The 22,371-nt window shown below is 46.9% G+C and overlaps 1 protein-coding gene across 3 annotated transcripts in view; it reads right to left on the bottom strand.

Annotated features, from left to right (window-relative positions):
* ZNF575 (zinc finger protein 575) overlaps positions 1-22,371 on the bottom strand; it is a 686,770-nt gene that overhangs the window by 35,905 nt on the left and 628,494 nt on the right. Inside the window, exons 1-2 of one of the 3 annotated variants that reach the window (XM_078766258.1) lie at positions 6,211-6,371; positions 5,276-5,415 (exon numbers count right to left, since the gene is read on the bottom strand). The exons of 1 other annotated variant lie outside the window; for it this stretch is intronic. The gene's annotated coding sequence lies outside the window, so the exon portion shown is untranslated. Of the gene's footprint in view, positions 1-5,275; positions 5,416-5,781; positions 5,956-6,210; positions 6,372-22,371 lie in introns of those variants that run through there. One more of the 3 variants, XM_068132599.2, reaches the window with a different exon arrangement.

The following is a 22,371-nucleotide window of genomic DNA, read 5'->3' as shown; positions in this document are numbered from 1 at the left end:
CACCGACGGCAACGTGTCGATACATATTAAAAATTCGATATATCATTTCATTTTTCACAGTCGCTAACATAGTTTTCGACTCGGTTGAAAAAAAACGGGAAGGAAATCCAATGAAAGTTGCCGTTTATAGAACGAAATGAATTCTCAAACGCCTGTAACTTCAACTTCAAGGCCATTGAGTCTCTCTCACGCCTTTATCTCCAATCTAACTCACCATATGATTTCATTTTTATCGATGGTTTTGGACTCGGTGTCAGCAATAATTGAGAACATTCCACACACGCGGGAAAATGCAGAGATATATTTTTAAAAATCGCGTCATGGTGTATCATACACCGCCCAACATGACACCGACGGCAACGTGTCGATATATATTAAAAATTCGCTTTTGCTTTTCCGTTAAGATATATTACTTTTTCGTTTGATGACAGTCGTCACAAAAACGTCAACAATGATGCCGACATATATTTCTTCGTTTTTATTTAATTCAACATTATTAGCCGGAAGTAAAATATGTTTCAGGAAATTACCGAGAGATATTTCTTCGTTTTTTAAAATTAGTTATGTGCGAATACACTTTAAATAGGTTTATTTGAAATCTTTAATTTTCCACAATATAATTTACTTGCCATTTATCATTTGATGATTACGAGACAAATTCCTCTTGAGGATCGTGACAATTCATGCGCTGCGTGGAAACTTCTATTTCCAAAATGAATGAGACGATCGATGAAGAACGCAGACTTGAACAGGATGCAGCAAGAAAACGAATGAGACGGGCGAACGAGTCCATCGACGAACGTCAATGCAAACTTGCGGGGTCACCCGTGGGAATCCCACGGGCATGGATGTGTGTGACATTTCGACATATTGAGTTAGATGCTGCACATTCATTTTTACAAAATGGTTACTGGCAAGTCATCAGATCCAGAAATGGTGTAAAAACCACCGTTTAGAGGCCATTTTTCCCCGCAAAGCGGGGGTTGGCCTTTTCGGGGACCGTGGTAGTTGTTGTTTTTTTGTCCCCTTTTTGAAGCAATGTTTTACGGCCGGATGCCCTTCCTGACGCCAACCCTTTTTGCCGCCTTCAACGACAAACAGGGAATTACCAGTGAACTGGTCCTCAATTAGCCGACCTCGGAAGGATGACAGGCTGAGTCAACCCCCCTGGCATTAATTCGGCGATCGACCGAGATTCGAACCCAGGATCCTAAGCCGGCACCCTAGCCGCTAGCCCAACACCAGAAATGGTGTCATGAACACAATTTATTTACGCACAAGCACAAAAGCAAGACGGGCCGATTTCCGATTCCGACGGGCCGACGGGCGAGACGGGCCGATTTCCGATTCCGACGGGCCGATTTGGAGCAAGAAAAAGAACGAGACGGGAGAAAAAGGAGAGAAACGAGACGGGGAAAGCCGATTGGAGAGGCGAGTGAGGCGCGATTGGAGAGGAGTGTGAGGCGCGATTGGAGAGGAGTGTGAGGCACGATTGGAGAGGAGTGTGAGGCGTGATTGGAGAGGAGTGTGAGGCACGATTGGAGAGGAGTGATTGGAGGGGAGTGTGAGGCACGATTGGAGAGGAGTGTGAGGCACGATTGGAGAGGAGTGTGAGGCGCGATTGGAGAGGAGTGTGAGGCGCGATTGGAGAGGAGTGTGAGGCGCGATTGGAGAGGCGTGTGAAGGATTGGAGAGGAGAGGAGTGTGAGGGATTGGAGAGGTGAGGGATTGGAAAGGAGAGGGATGTGAGGGTTTGGAGAGGAGAGGAGTGCTAGGTGGAGAGAGGAGAGTGTCAGGTGGAGACAGGAGAGTGTCAGGTGGAGACAGGAGAGTGTCAGGTGGAGAGGAGTGAGGGGTCACATATTATGTGAAATAACTAAATTCACACCATTTCTGGATCTGATGACTTGCCAGTAACCATTTTGTAAAAATGAATGTGCAGCATATAACTCAATATGTCGAAATGTCACACACATCCATGCCCGTGGGATTCCCACGGGTGACCCCGCTAGTATATATATATATATATATATATTGTTATGAATTTTGGGGTAGAGTGATATATAGATTCAGGTAGATCTATATAGGTAGTGTGCTCCGTTATCGTGATAGGGAACCCCACATGTAATAAGTTTGTTTCGGCTGTTTGTTCACGTAAGTGTATATTTGTGATCATTCAAGGATGATCCTTGTGCTAATTATCGTCGGGATTATGGTAATTCCCCTGTTCGTGAGACCTTGTGATTTATTCATTGTCCCGTATGGCACTACACCCTAGACATTAGTTAGGCCCATTAGTACACCAATTAATAAACTATAATGAAGAGTGAAAGATTAACAGGAAGTGCAGGCAGGAAGCACCCACGCATTGCGCCAACATGGCGATAAAACATTGTTCAGGCCGGCTGAGGCCACACCCACCTCGCGACGGATTGGTCGAAGGGTTTGATGGGGAAATCATACCAATGGTAGGGAGGGCCAATCGGCACACAGCTACCAGCCGATTGGGGTAAGAAGGGAGCCGTGATTGGTCACCAGAAAGCACAGGCAGGCCGGGAGCCACGCCTAAGAAGGACTCGCGATTGGGCCAGGTATCGACCAACGGGAAGGCCAGGGTAAGGAGGGACTCGTGATTGGTCAAGGCAGGGGCAAGAAGCTGGCCACTGATTGGTGGAAGGAAGGCTGAGCAGGAAGTAGAGCGCCGATTGGCCAGGTACCACCGATGACATCAGGAGCAAGTAAGAAGCGGCACGCTGATTGGTGGAGAGGACAGCTGACGTCACGAGACGGCCAATAAAAGAACTGGCTGGCCGGCGTTTCCTTCTTCTCGTTTTTGGATCCCTCGTGCCCGGACCTCTTCCCGCTGCTGCCTCTTGGATTCCTTTGCCCTCGACCTCTTGCTCCTCTCGCCCACCTCTGCCCTTGACTCTTGCTTCTGGTGCCTGCGTGCGAGTGTGTGCTGACGAGAGTACGAGTGCTGTGGCATGAGATGGACCGTGTAGCGAGGCCTGTTTTCACGCCAACATCTGGCGGTTTTCCCGCCAACCGGAGCCGCAGCGGGACTGCGCGCTTGGGGCCTGACGATCCCTGATGCACCAGCCGAGTTGAGCTAAGTCCCCACAATAAAAACACACACTATTATTTTCTTTTCTATTCCTCTGTGTCTGTGTGCAAGTCTGGTGTGTGGGATCCTAAATTAGGAATATAGTTTTTATCATCACGTTTTTCCTGTCCCCGATATTCTAGTAATAAATCCTTTGTTATTTTATCTGTACATTTTACATCGGGTTTGGTGTGAGTTAATTTCTTTGCAGGCTTTGGAACTGCCCGGCGAGATCGCGTCAGGTAAAAGCTTCCAGCTTCTTCTTCTTCTTTCTTCCCTCCCGAGCATATATAGTGAAATCCGTATTTGAACTGAACGCCTTTGGAGTTAAAGCTGGCTTTGACTATCCGTGATTTCCCCGGTATTAACCAAGGGGGAGTCACGCGACAATATATATACATTTTTTAATTTTTAACGTCCACCAACTGACGCCGACAGAGGAGTGCTCCGGCTTAACGTCAGTTATCCAATAGACTGCGCACATGTCGATGCCTCACCCTGCATGCAAAACACAAGCATACGTTTTTAGCAAGGTCGAGATTCGAACCCAGGTTAGGCATCTCAAAGGCGAGTGTGCAACTGTTATGACTATCATATGTGCTGTATCCATGTAACTTAAAAATTTTCCTTCAATTTGCCCAGATATAAGGAATAATTACTGCATGTTTGGAATATGTAATGTGGTAACATTTATTAGATGTAGTCACTGCTTTAGTTACTTTTACACACATTTTAACATTAGTCAGGCCATTGCTATTTAATCACACTCACCTGTAAGTTGTCTAGCCTGGGTTTGAATGTTGGCCAAGCAACAAACTGTCATCCTGGTCTTTCACAGGATGGATGATTTATCATTGGGCTGGGGCATCACGTTATACTCGGAGTTCCATCTTTTGGTATTCGTTGGTGAACATTTAAGATCCCACGGTGTCCTTTATGAAGAGTATGTGAGCTATCGCCGGCATCTTGAACAAATTACAAATTCCTGCCCTAACGACTGCTGGGAAGGCAATGTCAAACCACCCAGTATAACCCTTGCTCTGGAAGCTGCTTCGGTGGCACCGACGCTCTGTCAAATAGTGTGCTACATCAGAGAGAGAGAGAGAGAGAGAGAGAGAGAGAGAGAGAGAGAGAGAGAATACAAAGTGCACAAATAATGCTAAAGGAAGTGGTAAACGAATAAGTATGGGTAATTCTTGTTCTGTGTAATTTTCTGGAAATATTAGAAAGCCATAAAGAGATGCCGGATACTCCCAAGTCTTGTAAGATTGGTATTCATCGACTTCTCCAGTGCCATCAATACCACCGCACCACATATATATTAATTGACATGGTACTGAAATTGGAGGTCACACCTAAGCCAAGCTTCCATGATCAATTCCCAGTTTTCTTAGATAGATCACAACAGGTGACGTAGAATAGCATGGTGTCACGTGTTAGGTTTTTGAGTTTAGGTGCACCATAAGGTTGTGTGGCCTCCCCTGGGTTGTTACCTCCATATGGGTGATAACAACCAAGGGTGACCGTGCACCTTCACTCAAAAACCTAATACGTGTGACACCAATTTTCCCCCATTTTGTTTTCTTTGTGTACAATTAAGTGCTTCTGCAGTTCAAGTCCTAATTGTAGTTTTATTAAATTTACTGACGATACAGCAATTAGTGGGTTCCCACTGGACGATAAGCATGAATATGTGAAGTACTGGAGGTTGTGGACCGGTGTGACGTCATTATTTAGTTGACAATGTCAACGAGACAAAGGGACTGATTTTTTATTTTCGACCCCTAGCAGGTGGTCATGACCCTTTGATTCTTCATGAACATGGAACAAGTTTCTGAGCAAAAGTATTGGAACACGGTGATCGATTTAACATATTGAAACGGAGCAAGAATTCCCACCCAAGAAGTGTTGGCAGGTAAAACAAACCGTCCAAACATCGTACTTATGAAGGTCTTTCATAAAGTAAATATAAAGTCTTTGGATGTAAAATGTCCATGTTTTCCACAATGACAACAAGTGAAATGAACTAGAATTTAAATATTATTACACAACGATTATCGAATAAATAAACATTTCAAAATACTCAACATTCGTTAACAATAACGGGGTAAATTCATCCCGAGAGAAGAGACGAATGGAGCAAAGCAATGAAACATTAACGTCCTTCCTCACCGTCACAGTAGCTTTTTAATTAAAGGTCTCAAAATGAGGAAGTGTTCTTTATTCTAGGCTGAACGTGCACCAGGCCCGAGGCATCGATGTGACGTCAGACGCTTCACCCGTCGTTGTTGTTGTTGTTGTTGTTTATGGAACTTGAAACCACACACCGGAATAAAAGAACACAACATATTGATAGGGGCTGAAATGACATATATGACATACATATATATATATATATACACATATACATATACATACATATATAAATATATTATTAAGTTAGGGGATTAAAAAAAAAATTCCGGATGCAACCAGGAACTCTCAGATTGCGTTATAATTATAAGGTATTTAGAGTGGTCCCACAATGCCGTGCGCGCCGCCATGTTGCTTAATGCTTGTATACACTTCCCTGGCAAAGATAGCATCAGTGGCTCTACGGTTTGCACGATTGTTGCGGTTTATCACGGCACGTGAAACGAGCATATCGGCAGCTTGAAAATAATCGAGACCTTGTTTACCTTTTCTCGCTTGTTTAGCTTGCCAACCAGGATGGCGCTTGACGTACTGCATCATGGGTACTGAAACCTCTTATGGAATCCGAACTGAGTGTTGGGCCTCGGGTCTTGGCATTTGGCGCGGCGAGTCGCCGGGGTCGGCAGTGACATCACGATCGATTATACACAACGGTCTTCAAATAAATCAATGGGATTTGGAAGTACGTTAATTGCCTCACGATTGAATGAAGACGAAGAGTAAATAGAATTAAATTTTAAAAAGTAAAAATATCACATGTTCATAGTTTGTATCGCTAGAAGCCATTTCTTGGTCAATAAAATAAAAAAGCCATCAAAAGTTAATACAATTCATTCAATCATTCATTCGGTGCATGTATGACGTCAGTCATTGATGTGCAGCGACGAATATAGAGTGCACGTATAATATTGTACCTTGTAAGTTGTATGTGAGTACAGCGTGTGTACCTTATGAACGATAGAGTAAATGAAAGCACGGGTTTATTATTCGTCTTGCACACAAACCCGACCGGAAGTGTGTACGACCACCAGAGTTGGTTAAAAACAAACATTGGGGCAATAGGGAAGTTGCATGTGACGTCATCGTCTTAGTCACGTGACCGCTTGGCGCTTGGGCGGCAAAAACATTGCTTCTGCCACCATACGTAATGGCCGAGGCAGGCGGTTCCCGAACCCCTTCGAGGACTACAGTGGGTCCCATGACCTCCGGGACGAGCCCCGAGACCCTTGTGAACTCCGTGGAAGACATCGCTGGGCGCATTTTGGCGCAAACCTCAGACTGTGTGTTACACGTTCCGCGTTCGTCACTAACAACCATTAAACGGTTCATGTTAACGATTCACACCACGTTATTGAACCTCGCAAGGCACCTCGTCCACACCTCACCTTGTATATTTTCACCCACATAGAGTAGACTCATTAGTCATATCTGAACCTGAAAATGTACCTTTCCCACCAGAAACTCGCTCCTCCGCTCCCGAAGGTAACCTGCCCTCCCCCTTCCTCGCTCCAGATAAAGCTAACCTCTCTCCGTTCCAACGAGACTGACTTCAACGGCGAGGATAACCTCCCCCCACGATGAGGCTAACCTCGTTCACCCGATAAAGCTAATCCTCCTGCTCCTCTCCTCCCTCACAAGGCTAACCTCCTTCACCCGATAAAGCTAACCCTCCTGCTCCTCCCCTCCCTCACAAGGCTAACCTCCTTCACCCGATAAAGCTAACCCTCCTGCTCCTCCCCTCCCTCACAAGGCTAACCTCCTTCACCCGATAAAGCTAACCCTCCTGTGCCTCCCCTCCCTCACAAGGCTAACCTCCTTCACCTGATAAAGCTAACCCTCCTGCTCCTCCCCTCCCTCACAAGGCTAACCTCCTTCACCCGATAAAGCTAACCCTCCTGCGCCTCCCCTCCCTCACAAGGCTAACCTTCACCCGATAAAGCTAACCCTCCTGCTCCTCCCCTCCCTCACAAGGCTAACCTCCTTGACCCGATAAAGCTAACCCTCCTGCTCCTCCCCTCCCTCAAAAGGCTAACCACCTTCACCCGATAAAGCTAACCCTCCTGTGCCTCCCCTCCCTCACAAGGCTAACCTCCTTCACCCGATAAAGCTAACTCTCCTGCACCTCCCCTCCCTCACAAGGCTAACCTCCTTCACCCGATAAAGCTAACCGTCCTGTGCCTCCCCTCCCTCACAAGGCTAACCTCGTTCACCCGATAAAGCTAACCCTCCTGCTCCTCGCCTCCCTCACAAGGCTAACCTCTTTCGCCCGATAAAGCTAACCCTCCTGCTCCTCCCCTCCCTCACAAGGCTAACCTCCTTCACCCGATAAAGCTAACCCTCCTGCCCCTCCCCTCCCTCACAAGGCTAACCTCCTTCACCCGATAAAGCTAACCCTCCTGTGCCTCCCCTCCCTCACAAGGCTAACCTCCTTCACCCGATAAAGCTAACCCTCCTGCTCCTCCCCTCCCTCACAAGGCTAACCTCCTTCACCCGATAAAGCTAACCGTCCTGTGCCTCCCCTCCCTCACAAGGCTAACCTCCTTCACCCGATAAAGCTAACCCTCCTGCTCCTCCCCTCCCTCACAAGGCTAACCTCCTTCACCCGATAAAGCTAACCCTCCTGCTCCTCCCCTCCCTCACAAGGCTAACCTCCTTCACCCGATAAAGCTAACCGTCCTGCGCCTCCCCTCCCTCACAAGGCTAACCTCCTTCACCCGATAAAGCTAACCCTCCTGCGCCTCCCCTCCCTCACAAGGCTAACCTTCACCCGATAAAGCTAACCCTCCTGCTCCTCCCCTCCCTCACAAGGCTAACCTCCTTGACCCGATAAAGCTAACCCTCCTGCTCCTCCCCTCCCTCAAAAGGCTAACCACCTTCACCCGATAAAGCTAACCCTCCTGTGCCTCCCCTCCCTCACAAGGCTAACCTCCTTCACCCGATAAAGCTAACTCTCCTGCACCTCCCCTCCCTCACAAGGCTAACCTCCTTCACCCGATAAAGCTAACCGTCCTGTGCCTCCCCTCCCTCACAAGGCTAACCTCGTTCACCCGATAAAGCTAACCCTCCTGCTCCTCGCCTCCCTCACAAGGCTAACCTCTTTCGCCCGATAAAGCTAACCCTCCTGCTCCTCCCCTCCCTCACAAGGCTAACCTCCTTCACCCGATAAAGCTAACCCTCCTGCCCCTCCCCTCCCTCACAAGGCTAACCTCCTTCACCCGATAAAGCTAACCCTCCTGTGCCTCCCCTCCCTCACAAGGCTAACCTCCTTCACCCGATAAAGCTAACCCTCCTGCTCCTCCCCTCCCTCACAAGGCTAACCTCCTTCACCCGATAAAGCTAACCGTCCTGTGCCTCCCCTCCCTCACAAGGCTAACCTCCTTCACCCGATAAAGCTAACCCTCCTGCTCCTCCCCTCCCTCACAAGGCTAACCTCCTTCACCCGATAAAGCTAACCCTCCTGCTCCTCCCCTCCCTCACAAGGCTAACCTCCTTCACCCGATAAAGCTAACCGTCCTGCGCCTCCCCTCCCTCACAAGGCTAACCTCCTTCACCCGATAAAGCTAACCCTCCTGCTCCTCCCCTCCCTCACAAGGCTAACCTCCTTCACCCGATAAAGCTAACCCTCCTGCCCCTCCCCTCCCTCACAAGGCTAACCTCCTTCACCCGATAAAGCTAACCCTCCTGCTCCTCCCCTCCCTCACAAGGCTGACCTCCTCCCCCCGATAAAGATGACACAGCCTCAGTTTCTCGCAATAATAATAATAATAATAATGCATTTATTTTATATAGCGCTTTTCAGGAAGCCCAAAGACGCTTTGACAGAGTGCAAAACATAATGCATAGCAAAACATAAAAACAATTGCGAAAAAGAAGAATCAATAGGGAAATATTCAAAGCACAAAGGAGGGAGAAGGAGAGGAGATAGTCAGGGGTTAGATGCTGTGGGTTAAATGTTGAATGCAGTGTTGAACAGGTGGGTCTTGAGTGATGTTTTGAATGTGGTGAGTGAGGAGGAGTCTCTGATGGTGTGAGGTAGTGAGTTCCAGAGGGTGGGAGCAGCGATGGAGAAGGCCCTGTCCCCCCAGGATCTAAATTTGGTCCGGGGGGGGGGGGGAGGGGGGGGTCAGGAGGTTGGTACCAGCAGAGCGGAGGTTGCGGGTGGGAGTGTGTCTGGAGAGGAGGTCAGCCAGGTAGGATGGGGCCAGGTTATGGAGGGCTTTGTAGGTCAAGAGGAGGATTTTGTACTGGATTCTCTGGGAGATGGGGAGCCAGTGAAGCTTGTAAAGGACGGGGGTGATGTGGCCACGGGTCCGGGAATGGGTGAGTAGACGGGCAGCGGAGTTCTGAATGTATTGGAGTTTATTGGTGATTGTTGAGGGTGAACCATAAAGGAGGCTATTGCAGTAGTCCAGACGGGAAATGATGAAGGCGTGGATGAGGGTTTCTGCAGCCACGGAGGAGAGGGATGGACGGAGACGGGCGATGTTTTTCAGGTGAAAGAAGGCTGTCTTCGTGATCTGTTTAGTGCATTTGTCGAAGGAGAGGGTTTGGTGAAAGATGATGCCAAGATTCCGGATGTGAGGGGAGGTGGATACTGGGATACCGTCGATGTTGAGGGCAAAGTTATGGGTGGATTTTATGAGCGTTTTTGGGCCAATGATGATTATTTCAGATTTATCACAGTTAAGTTTGAGGAAGTTGATTTGAAGCCAGGATTTTATTTCAGTGATGCAGTTTGTCAGGATAGAGTGGGTGGCGGTGGAGATGGACTTGGTGGAGATGAAAAGCTGGATGTCATCGGCGAAGCAGTGGAATTGGAGACCATGACGGCGGATTAAGTGACCGAGGGGGGACAGGTAAAGGATGAAGAGGAGGGGGCCAAGAACTGAACCTTGGGGGACACCTTGGGGTAGGGGAGCAGTGGGGGATTTGCAGTTATTGATGGAGATGAACTGGCGTCTGTCAGAGAGGTATGATTTAATCCAAGAGAGGGCAGTGCCGGTAATGTTAAAGGTGGTTTCAAGTCGGGTGAGGAGGATGGTGTGATCAGTGGTGTCAAACGCGGCGCTGAGGTCGAGGAGGATGAGAATGTTGAGGTTGCCAGCGTCAGAGGAGAGGAGAAGGTCATTGGTGATTTTGAGGAGAGCAGTTTCAGTACTGTGGTTGGAGCGGAATCCCGATTGGAATGTTTCATACAGGTTATTGGCAGAGAGGTGATGTTTGAGTTGAGTGGCTACAGCGCGTTCCAAAACTTTTGACAGATAGGGTAGGTTTGTAGATGGGTCTGAAGTTATTTAGGGTTTCAGGGTTTAGTCCAGGTTTTTTCAGAATGGGGGTAAAAGCAGCAATTTTGAGGGATGGTGGGACGATGCCTGTAGACAGGGAGGAGTTTATTGTTGCAATGATAAGTGGAGAGAGAGCAGGAAGGGAGGCCTTGACAAAGCTGGAGGGGATGGGGTCAAGAGTGCAGGTGGCAGTTTTCATTCCTATGAGGAGTTCAGAGAGGTCACTAGGGGAGACTGGGGAGAATTGAGACAGGGGGTGGCAGGATAAGGGGGGGCAGGTGGTTTGAGGGGGAGCGGGTGCGGCGGTGGTCAAGCTGTTGTAGATGTTTTCAATTTTGCGTTGGAAGAATGAAAGGAAGAGATGCAGTTGTCTATTGTGAATGACTGGGTGGTGATGTTCAGGGGGCTGAGGAGTTTGTTTATTGTAGAGAAGAGTGCTTTTGGGTTTCCGGAGCCAGAGTGGATAATTTGAGAGTAGTAGGCGGAGCGGGCGCGGGAGAGGGCATCTTGATAGTGTTGTAGGTGGTCCTTGTAGGCCTGGGAGTGAACTGTGAGACCTGTTTTATTGCGGAGTCTTTCAAGTTGGCGAGCACGAGTTTTCATCAGGCGGAGTTCAGGGGTAAACCAGGGAGCAGAATGGGTGAAAGAAACTGTTTTGGTTTTTATAGGTGCAAGTTGGTCAAGGCAGGAGGAGAGAGTGTGGTTGTAGTCGTCAGTGAGGTCAGAAGGGGTGTGGAGGTCAACGAAGGGAGAAGTGGACATTTTTTCAGAGAGGGTGGATGAGAATGAGGTAGGTGAAAGAGCGTTTAGCTTACGGAAGTTGATAGTGCGATAATGCCTTGGTGCTGGGGTGGGGATGTTGATGGTCAGAGTGATGGCTAGGTGGTCAGAGAGAGTGAGGTCGGAGCCAGAGAGATGGTGCAAAATTAGTCCAGTAGAGCAGAGAAGGTCCAAAATGTGACCACGGTTATGGGTAGGAAAGTTGACATGTTGAGTGAGGTTAAAGCAGTTGAGTAAATCAGTGAAGTCAGTGGTTATCGTGGAGTCAGTGGAATCAATGTGGATATTGAAATCACCAAGGAGGAGCATTGAGGTGGAGAGGGAACATAGCTGGGTCAGAAAGTAGGAGAAGTCAGACAGGAATGATGGGTGTGGTTTGGGAGGGCGGTAGACAACAGCCATGACTGACTGTGTGTGACCAGAGAGTTTAAAAGCCAGGTGTTCAAATGATGGAGCAGACGCGATGGAGATGAGGCTGGTCCTGATGTCTTGTCGGTGAATAACGGCAATTCCACCACCTCGGCCCTCCGAGCGTGGTTTATTGATGTAAGAATATCCATTAGATGTGGTGAGGTTGAGTGCGAAGTAGTCCAGAGGTTGTTGCCAGGTCTCAGTGAGACAGAGAAAGTCAAGTTTATTTTCCAGAATGTAGTCGTTCAGGATGAGGCATTTGTTGTTGAGGGACCGGGTATTGAACAGGGTGAGCTTGATGTTGTTTTGTACGGCGGGTATGAATTCAGGTGATTTGGCCAGGGTTCGCAGACAGGAGGTGCGATTGTGTGCGTTGTTGTGACCAGGTGCGTTGGGACGATGAGTGGGAGTGCGCTGAGCCGACCAGAGGACGGGGATGGAGTGACCTGATTGTAAATAAACAAACTTACGACCGGAGCCACGGTGAATGTACCTGGGTCGACGCAGGAGTCCATTTGATTTGATTGCAGAGATGCATGATGGGGTGGAGCGGGTATTAAGCAGGAGAAGCCTTGCGGCGGAGTACCGCAGAGCCATGCCAGGCAGGAGCGAAGGGACGAGCACGAGGCCAAGGTTGAGGAGGCGAAACAATCGTCACAACCCACGGGAGCGGGCCCGAGGAAACAGCGAAGGAGCCGGGCAGGTGAAGCAGAGCCGGGACCGAGCAGAGGGCAGACAGGAGCGAAGAGACGAGCACGAGGCCAAGGTTGAGGAGGCAAAGCGGCAAATGCAGCAAATGCAGCAAACCGCCACCACCACCGCTGCAAACAATGGGCACAACCCACGGGAGCGGGCCTGAGGAAACAGCGAAGGAGCCGAGCAGGTGAAGCCAGGAGCAGAGCCGGGACCATGCAGAAGGCAGACAGGAGCGAAGAGACGAGCACGAGGCCAAGGTTGAGGAGGCAAAGCGGCAAATGCAGCGGCAAACGACCGCCGCCGCTAATCAAGATCACAGCGGCAAACTGCCATCACCACTGCTGCAAACAATGGGCACAACCCACGGGAGCGGGCCCGAGGAAACAGCGAAGGAGCCGAGCAGGTGAAGCCAGGAGCAGCAGAGCAGAGCCGGGACCATGCAGAGGGCAGACTCAATGGCCAAAAATCCGCCACGACCACCAGAAAAGCAAGATACGGACAATGGTCCAGTCAGAGAAGCGGCGAGCAAGTGACGCCAGCGTCCTCTCCGGACCGGACCGGAAGCGGTATTCGCAAAACGCCTCAACGGGCAAGCTACGGGCGTAAACTGACTGGTTGATCTGATCAAACGACAGCTTTCCCGCCATGTTGTTTATGCCACCCAAGATGGCGGCCGGAACCGGTTGCCATGGACGACGCTCACGTGATGCAAGGCCTCTATACCCCTTGCGCTCACCTGGTAGAATAAACAGTATACTGCACCGACAAAAGGTATTTTAAACCAATTCAATGGTTACTGGACGACAGGGCAGCATGTAGAATCATACGAGCATAATCATAAGACTTTAAAAATTAAAAAAATTGGGGGGCAAACCCCCCCACCCCCAACCCCCCCTCCCCCAACCCTATATACCTCCTAAGACCCCAATTTTTCTCATGCCTTGAACAAACTTTGGTACATCATGGGTGATTAAGGTTGTGGTGAGGTTTCATCGAAATAGTGTGTAGTTTCTGAGAAGAAAGCAAATAGCTATTTTGGGGGGCAACCCCCGTAATCCCCCAAAGCGGCAGATTTTTTTAATGTCGCGAACAAACTTTGGTAAATCAGGGGTGGTGAAGGTTGTGGTCACGTTTCATCGAGTTTCAGAGTAGAAATCAAATACCTATTTTGGGGGGGTCAAATGTGGATCCACTTTGACCCCTGGTAGACCCCCTTAAACTCCAATTTTTATGGCGTAGCCCATAGGGCAAAGCCGTCTAGAACAGTGTTTGTCCGTATGTATGTATGTATGTATGTATGTATGTCCTCTCAAGCGTATACCAATCAGAGCTGAGGATCTGGTCACATGACAGTGTGATGTGATTACGTCTGATGTCATTATGGCGTACGGCAGCTGACTCTCCACACTCCGGCATTTTGATTTATATGTGGTTCATGCCGAACATATCGTCGAACCTGTCATATCACAATTGCCATGCTCTACCTTTGTTTTTCATTCAGTGTGAAACACAAACAACCCGATTGTTAAAATGACCATCAAATATCGAAAGTATTGGCGTTACGTCTCTTCCAACAAAACGGTACATACCCAACTCTTGTGGGGTATAATGTAGATTACAGTAGATCTTTCCTCGGTTCTGTAAAGTTAAACTTACCTCACGGATGTCGGGATTCCTCCAAATTTCTTTGTTTAATGTTATAGACAGCATGAGCGACTGTTTAAAAAGCTAGTCATATGTGTTTGTGGTTTATAATATTTTACAAGCCCGGTTACGCCGCTGTTAGACTTTTGGTCTTGTTTTTAATGCCGTGAACAAACTTTAGTCACAACACAACAAATATCATTGGTGCCAAATTTGGTCGCAATCCCATCATCGGTTTCGGAGAAGAAGTTTCAAGTGTTTACAGACGAACTGACGGACTGAAGGACTGATGACGCGCCATCGCATAAGCTCGTCTGAACTTCGTTCCAGGTGAGCTAAAAACCTGTGGGTGACTTATGACAAAACTACAGGGTGAGTCATAAGTCCCAGGACACGGTTTTAGCTGCTTCTACAAGATTTGTTTGTCCCATGTATTTATACTGTTTTCTTTTTTTGCTGATAATTCAAAAAATACATTAAACCAAGATGGCAGACACCAGTCAATTTACAGTGGAATAGAGGCTGGTATCAGTGGTGTGGTAAGCTTTAGTTACAACACGACAAATATAATTTGTGCCAAATTTGGTCGCAATCCCATCAGCGGTTTCGGAGAAGAAGTTTCAAGTGTTTATGGACGGACGGACAACGCGCCATCGCATAAGCTCAGCTGGACTTCGTTTCAGATGAGCTAAAGACCCTGTATATAGCGCCACCTATGAGGGCGGTCTGGGTATTTAAGAAAGTCTCAATTACTGCACAAAGAAAACTAGAACGGCACTCGGTAGAACACACATAAATACCTCCGCCAGACTGAACAGTTTATGTTTTCTATCCACTGATAGGCCGGATCTGGATTCGAACCTGAACCAAAATCTCATCGGCTTGTTCTTGTCACCCAACCAACTCATCCACCTACAGGGTGAGCCATAAGCTCCATGAGCTCCAGTAGTAATAACATTTTATAGCAATAACAGTAATACATAGTAACAGGAGTAACACATGGTATTTTGACACTATAACACATAGTACTTTGGCACCATAAGACATGGTATTTTGGCACCATAACACAATAACACATGGTATTTTGGCACCATGACACATGGTACTTTGGCACCATAAGACATGGTATTTTGGCACCATAACACATGGTACTTTGGCACCATAACACATGGCACCGCAAACTTTATCATGGCACCACAAACTTTATTTTTGGTATTTTGGCACCACAAACATACATGGTATTTTGTGTCGGTTTTCACACTGGATGTGGAGAAATATTAATCTTGAAATTAAATCACAAGAGAAAAATAATCACAAGAAATATCTTGTGACGTGACAACGGTGGACATCATACGGATGCACTCAATGTGGAAGGAGGTATTGTAATTGCTTTATTACTGTAATATGTTATTATTACTCCTGTTACTATGTATTACTGTTATTGCTATAAAATGTTATTACGACTGGAGCTCATGGAGCTTATGGCTCACCCTGTAGGTGGATGTGTTGGTTGGGTGACAAGAACAAGCCGATGAGATTTTGGTTCAGGTTCGAATCCAGATCCGGCCTATCAGTGGATAGAAAACATAAACTGTTCAGTCTGGCGGAGGTATTTATGTGTGTTCTACCGAGTGCCGTTCTAGTTTTCTTTGTGCAGTAATTGAGACTTTCTTAAACACCCAGACCGCCCTCATAGGTGGCGCTATATACAGGGTCTTTAGCTCATCTGAAACGAAGTCCAGCTGAGCTTATGCGATGGCGCGTTGTCCGTCCGTCCATAAACACTTGAAACTTCTTCTCCGAAACCGCTGATGGGATTGCGACCAAATTTGGCACAAATTATATTTGTCGTGTTGTAACTAAAGTTTATTCACGGAATTAAAAAAAATCGTGGTCTAAGGGGGTTTACCGGGGGTCAAAGTGGATTCAGGTTTCACCCCTCCCCCTACACCCCCCCCCCCCCCAAATAGGAATTTGCTTTTTCCTCTGAAACTACACACACGATTTCGATGAAACTTCACCACAACCTTCATCACCCATGATGTACCAATGTTTGTTCACGGCATTAAAAAAATCTGCCCCTTTGGGGATCTATGGGGGGGAAGGGGGGTGAGAGTTGCCCCCCAAAATATGTATTTGCTTTCTTCTCAGAAACTACACCTGCAATTCTGATGAAACCTGATGTTCTAAAGTTTGTTCACGGCATTAAAAAAAATCTGCCCCTTTAGGGCTCTTCGGGGGTGTTGCCCCCCATAATAGTTTTTTGTTTGTTTGTTTGTTTGAAGTCTTATGATTATGTTAGTATGATTCTACATGCTGCCCTGTCTTTTAGCAACCAATGATATTGTGGATAGATCTAGCAACCAATGAATGTCAATATTTGAGGGATCTCTGTAATTTCAATGTATGGGGGATCTCTGTAATTTCAATGTATGGGGGATCTCTGTAATTTCAATGTATGGGGGATCTCTGTAATTTCAATGTATGGGGGATCTCTGTAATTTCAATGTATGGGGGATCTCTGTAATTTCAATGGATGGGGGTTCTCTGTAATTTCAATGGATGGGGGATCTCTGTAATTTCAATGGATGGGGGATCTCTGTAATTTCAATGGATGGGGGTTCTCTGTCAAAGCTTGAGTGATCGCCACCAAAGTTGGTGGGGATAGTGGGGAGACCTTGATGATGAAATAAATTAAGTTATCAGCTCTAATATATACTCAATATCAAAAGAAACATCAAATCTTTAGAAGGATAATCATTGAAATCATCCACGCAAAAATGAAAAATATTTGAACACAGGTTAAATTCAGCTATCTTTACTAAACACATGTCAATAAACAAGAGGTGCCTCAATCACAAAAAAAGAAAAAGCATCAACATCACAAGGGGTGGTGCAACAAAAGTCACAGCACTGCAACACAAAGGCACGCACCTGAATACAGTCAAAACAAAATGACACAGGTATTGACACAACACTCCTCACAGTCAAGGACAGAATGATAGCAGTCCTCAATATCATGTGTGTCCTCCCTCAGCTGTGATGCAGACTTTACACCTCTGACGCATGCTCTGCACCAGGCGTCTGATGCGGTCCTGGGGAAGTCTGTCCCACTCCTCCTGCAAGCCTTGAATGAGCATTTGCCGATTGATAGTGTTACGTGCTCCTCCCCGACCCCCTGGTCACGGTGTACCTCCGAGCCCCGAGAGGAGTCACGGCAGAAAAATGTGTTATTCTGTATGTCAAAGATCAAGGGTGAAGCCACACCAATTGTTACCAACAAACAAATATTGTATTAAGATCACACAAGAATAACAGTACAACAATAATATGAATCAAAAATACAATCAATATTCTATGATGGTACCATCAGTTTTGTAATATATAACTCGCTGTGCTCCAAGTGAGTGAAACAAGAACATCCCCAATGTCTCTATCCCGGCCTCAAACCCAAGTTGATTCCGGTTTCAAGCCGAAGTCGATCCCGGCTTCAAACCAAAGTCGATCCACTCCACCGATTGCCAGAACGATGTCCAATCGAGACCAGAATCCCGTTCGGATGGCAAGAACAGTCCCGCTGCCAAAGCGGGGCAAAGGCGCCCTCAAGGCGACTGGGAAATCCAAAGGCGCCCTCCAGGCGACTGAGAGATCACACGCTCGGGTATGGACGTTTCACAGCTGTCGGCGAACCACAAATTAATCTTCAAAAGCCGCGTTGCACACACATACACACCAGATACGTCTGAATGCGGTGAAAACTGTGGAAGTGAAGCAAAGAAAAACCTTGCGCGATGCGCAAAGGCTGAAGCGAAGCAAAGAAACCTTGCTCGACGCGCAAAGCGCGCCGGTCAAAATGGCCGACGGCCCGTTCTCGAGACGTAACGGCCCGACGATGATTCTCTCCGAAATCGATCGCAAAACCTGACACGCAGGTTAATCTGTCACAGCGATAACAACTCTGTCGCAGGAATCCGTTTCCCGGGAAACCCGAAAGTTCGCTAGTGACTCCCTTTCGACCACGTTCGCTTCAGAACTCGGAGCAGCTCGGCTTTCTTGTCTGACTCACTCACTCCGCCTTTTTTTCTCCTCTTCTTCCTCTTCGTCGTCCCGTTTCCGATCCGGTTTCCTGTTTCTTTTAACACTAACTTTTTCACCTTTTGAAAACAGTTCATAAACAATAAACCTTTTGAAAACAATAATAGTACATGGAATCAAAAATGTTTACAGTGAATGAAAACCACCACAACGGAAGTGACGAATCCGTAACAATAGCCGTTGATCTCCTCGATCCAAGACGTCGACCAAGCTCATCCCTTAAATGCTCAATGGGATTGAGGTCAGGGGAATAAGGCATCACTTCAACACCCTGTTCCTGGAGGAAGTTTGTGGTCATGCGAGCAGCATGGGGTCGAGCGTTGTCGTGCTGGAAAACTGCGATGTCAGGATGAGCCTGGAGAAATGGCAGCAGATGAGGTCTCAAAACTTCATTGACATAACGCTGACTCGTGAGATTGCCTTCGATGACCAGAGGTGTCCTGAAATGGGTGGAAATGCCGGCCATACCATCACACTGGGTCCTCCCCAACGATTGATCTGGCGAATACAGCATGATGCATATAGTGGGGTGCCCGGACACTCAGTCATTTCAAATTGATGCAAAAGTTTCGTTTTCAGTACCAATTTGAAGGTAAGGGCCTTTAGAACAATTTTGGTTCGAGTGTCAAGCACTCATATAAATTTTTTTTTTTTTGACCATTTTCCAAAATGGCAGCTATCGAAAATCGTGAATTACAAATTTTATTTGAAAAAGCTCATAATTCTCACACAATTGCTGTGTCATATAACTTGTATTGCTATCTTAAGCTAATACTGTGTGAGGAATCAACTGGAGTCAAAATATTGATGTTTTGAATATTCTGGTCTGCCAAAAATCAAAGATGGCTGCCAATTTTGGGCTTTTTTTGCATTATGCCTCATAACTTCTGTCCTATTGAACCTAGAATGGTGATTTTGGTGTCTATACCCAGGTTTTCATGTATGAGTTATTGAATAAAAATAAAATAAACATGATTGGAGCATATCTTATATGATATTTCATAACAATGAGACAATAAATACAAAAAGTAATGACGCAAATCGGGTAATTTTTTTTCATCTCTTTCCTGTTGAACTTTTTCCAGTTTTTTTATTAGGGCCGTGTCAACGAGCTGGGGATGCTCTGTCTTTTGCCAAAATCAAACCGAAGAAAACCCTTCATTATTTTGGTCACTTTCTCTTTCCAGCTTTTAGATATCATGGATGGCTGAAATGGGAGTTTTCAGTGCCGTGCACATAAATTTAAGAATAACCTCTGTCCCTTCATAAACCCAACATTTTTATGCATCAAGACGGCAGTTATTACTCCCTCCAGGGAGTAATGCATTCAATCGTGTGTGTGTGTGTGTGTGTGTGTGTGTGTGTGTGTGTTCATATGTTCGTGTGTTCGTGTGTTTGTGAACAAGATATCTGGAAAAGTTCTGAACGGATTTGGATGAAAGTTGGTGGGATGATTGCCCTTGGGATAAGGAAGAATTGATTAGTTTTTGGTGAAGCTCAGGATATTATTCCGGATCCAGGAATTTTTGAAGGATTTTTTTACCATTGGAAGATAGGGCTCAGCAGCGGCCACCCATGGCGGGAGTATGCGCTCTAGAGTGGCGTTCTAGTTTAATATTGTTTTTTCTTTCTGTCTTTCCATGTCGTTTCTGAGATGGCTGGGACAAGGAGATGGCAGTTTTGCATTCTGTGCCAAAAACAGAGGAAGGGCTTGTTTGTCCTCTTGCGAATCCAGTCGCCAGTCGTAGAGGGAGCCTACACAGAAATCACCAGCCTTGTAATATAAGTCAGTTCAGAGAAATTGGTGCTGCTCCCCACCCAGACGTAAAACTTCCAGATGAAGAATCCATGCAGAAGCATCATGCATCCTGGCACAAATCATGTCGTCAGCTTTACAGGGCACATCAGTATTTGACCATGCAAAAAAACGTCGCTATGAAGGATTGCCTCCTGCAAGAAAAATATCCCGGCGGACTAGTGCAGCTGTTAATCGTAATCTGTGTCTCCTCTGTGGTGACGAAACAAATGCAGCAGACCATTCTTTCCAGAAGCTTAAACTCACCAAACAGATACATGACAAGGCAGTCGCACTGGGGGAAGAGCGTATCGTGTCACTCCTTACAGAAGGCGATCTGGTCGCCATTGAAGCCAAGTATCATCGGAATTGTTACACAGGGTTCATCCACCGTTACGATGCGATTTGTAAACGAGACACAGCTAGCGAAAATCTTGAGGCCACAACAGAAAATGAATTGCTCCAATTCATAAAGGAAGAAGTCACTGGAGGTCGTATAATTTTTGCATTGCAAGATCTGACAGATATGATGATGGAGAGATTAGAACAACATGCAATCCAGAAGACCGTGAACCCGACCCGCACAAAGGAAACAGTCCTCGAACACTTCTCGAATTTGACAGAGGAGAAAGGTATCCAAGACCGAGTTTTCATCGTTTGTTCGAAGAAGGCTAGAAAGATCATATCAGATGCAACTCAAACACCAGATGAGGAAGCATGTACATTACTAATGGCAGCATTGATTCTCCGTAAAGCTGTTTTGGATCATGACACTGCATTCAGGTTTGATGGTTCATTTCCCAATGGTTGCGAAGAATCATGTGTTCCACAACGTATGAAGTATTTCTTCCGTCAACTCCTCGCAGGACCCATATCGTCGCCAGAACAAGAGAAGTCCAGGAAGATCCTCTCTGTGAGTCAGGTGGCCATGCCAAATATGACTTCTCTTTCTGCGAACTTGAATTGTGAGCCTCCACTGGTGGAGTACTGATACACTCACTTCCTGGTACAACTGTCCAAGGAAACACCTTTGATTCATATTTCGACAAGGTATTCTGCCCAAGAGTTCGCCACGACTTGAAAAGATCGACAAGTGTCTGGGACAGTGTCTGCGTCTGGTCCCAGACAGTCCCAGACACTGTGTCAGGTCCCAGACACTGTCCCAGACAGTGTCTGGGACCAGTATCGTGCACTGACAATCAAAGGAGGCACAAGGGAAAAACGAGGACCAGGCACCCGACAACGTGTATCTGGTACTGCCAAAATCCCAGGAAATTGGCAGAAGTTTCTGGCGAACGTTGATAACAAGAAGGAACTGTTCTCATTCCTGTCAAAAAAGATAATAGAAGGACAGTTCCCAGATGACAAGGATGTCTACATCACTGCAGGTGATCAAGTCCACCATGTTGGAAACAGTCCACCAATGGATCAATGCAACCATGAGGAAGCTGACACTTGTGTCCTAGTACATCTCCTCCATGCCCTCCAAACATCGTCACATGGGATGGTTCATACTGGAGACACAGATGTTGTCGTAATCCTTCTGAGTAATTGCCATCACATCAAGGCTCTGAATCTGGCCGCAGAAATCTGGATCTCCTTCAAAGCGGGAAAGACAGCCAGAATGATCTCCCTGAACACTATCGCCACAAACCTGGGCACGACAACGTGCAAAGCCATGGCCCTCTTCCACACATTCACTGGATCAGACAGCACGTCTTGCTTCAACTTTAAGGGTAAGCGATACTGCTGCAAGTTGATGCACGAAGTGCCATCCCTAATGGAGGAATTTGCAACTATCGTCAACACTCCATTCCAAACATCGCCAAGGCTGAAAGAAGTGGCAACGAACTTCGTCTGTCGGCTGTACTCCAATGAATCAAACGAGGACAATGACGTTGACCTCGTCTGAATGAGGGTGTTCTTACAGCAGACTAGGGACGTGGAGAGAATTCCCCCAACGAGTGATGCTTTGGATCAACATCTCAAAAGGAGTGTCTTCCAAGCGAGCATCTGGACAACAGCCCAAAGGTCCATGATGCCTGTCAGCAACCCCACTAATCATGGGTGAAAGGAAGAGGATGGCAAGCTGCTTCCCATTTGGACCTCGCTGCCCCTCGCCAAGGATGTATTCCACCTGGATGTGAAGTGCACTTGCACAAGTACCTGCGCTCTGCGCAAGTGCATGAGGGCAAAGTTGAAGTGCACACGTCTGTGCAAGTGCAAATGCGAGAAGTAGCTGGACCAGAACAATTTCCAATACTGACATGTATATATGGTCGATTTGTTAGCCACTTTCTTATTAAAACTATTGTTCAAGGACTTATTCAAGCAATTGTCTAAACAGTTACTCACCACCATATTGTAGC

This window comes from Myxine glutinosa, chromosome 1, assembly GCF_964187855.1.
Source record: "Myxine glutinosa chromosome 1, kmMyxGlut1.1, whole genome shotgun sequence".
NCBI lineage: Eukaryota > Metazoa > Chordata > Myxini > Myxiniformes > Myxinidae > Myxine > Myxine glutinosa.
This window is presented reverse-complemented; position numbering and strand designations above follow the sequence as displayed.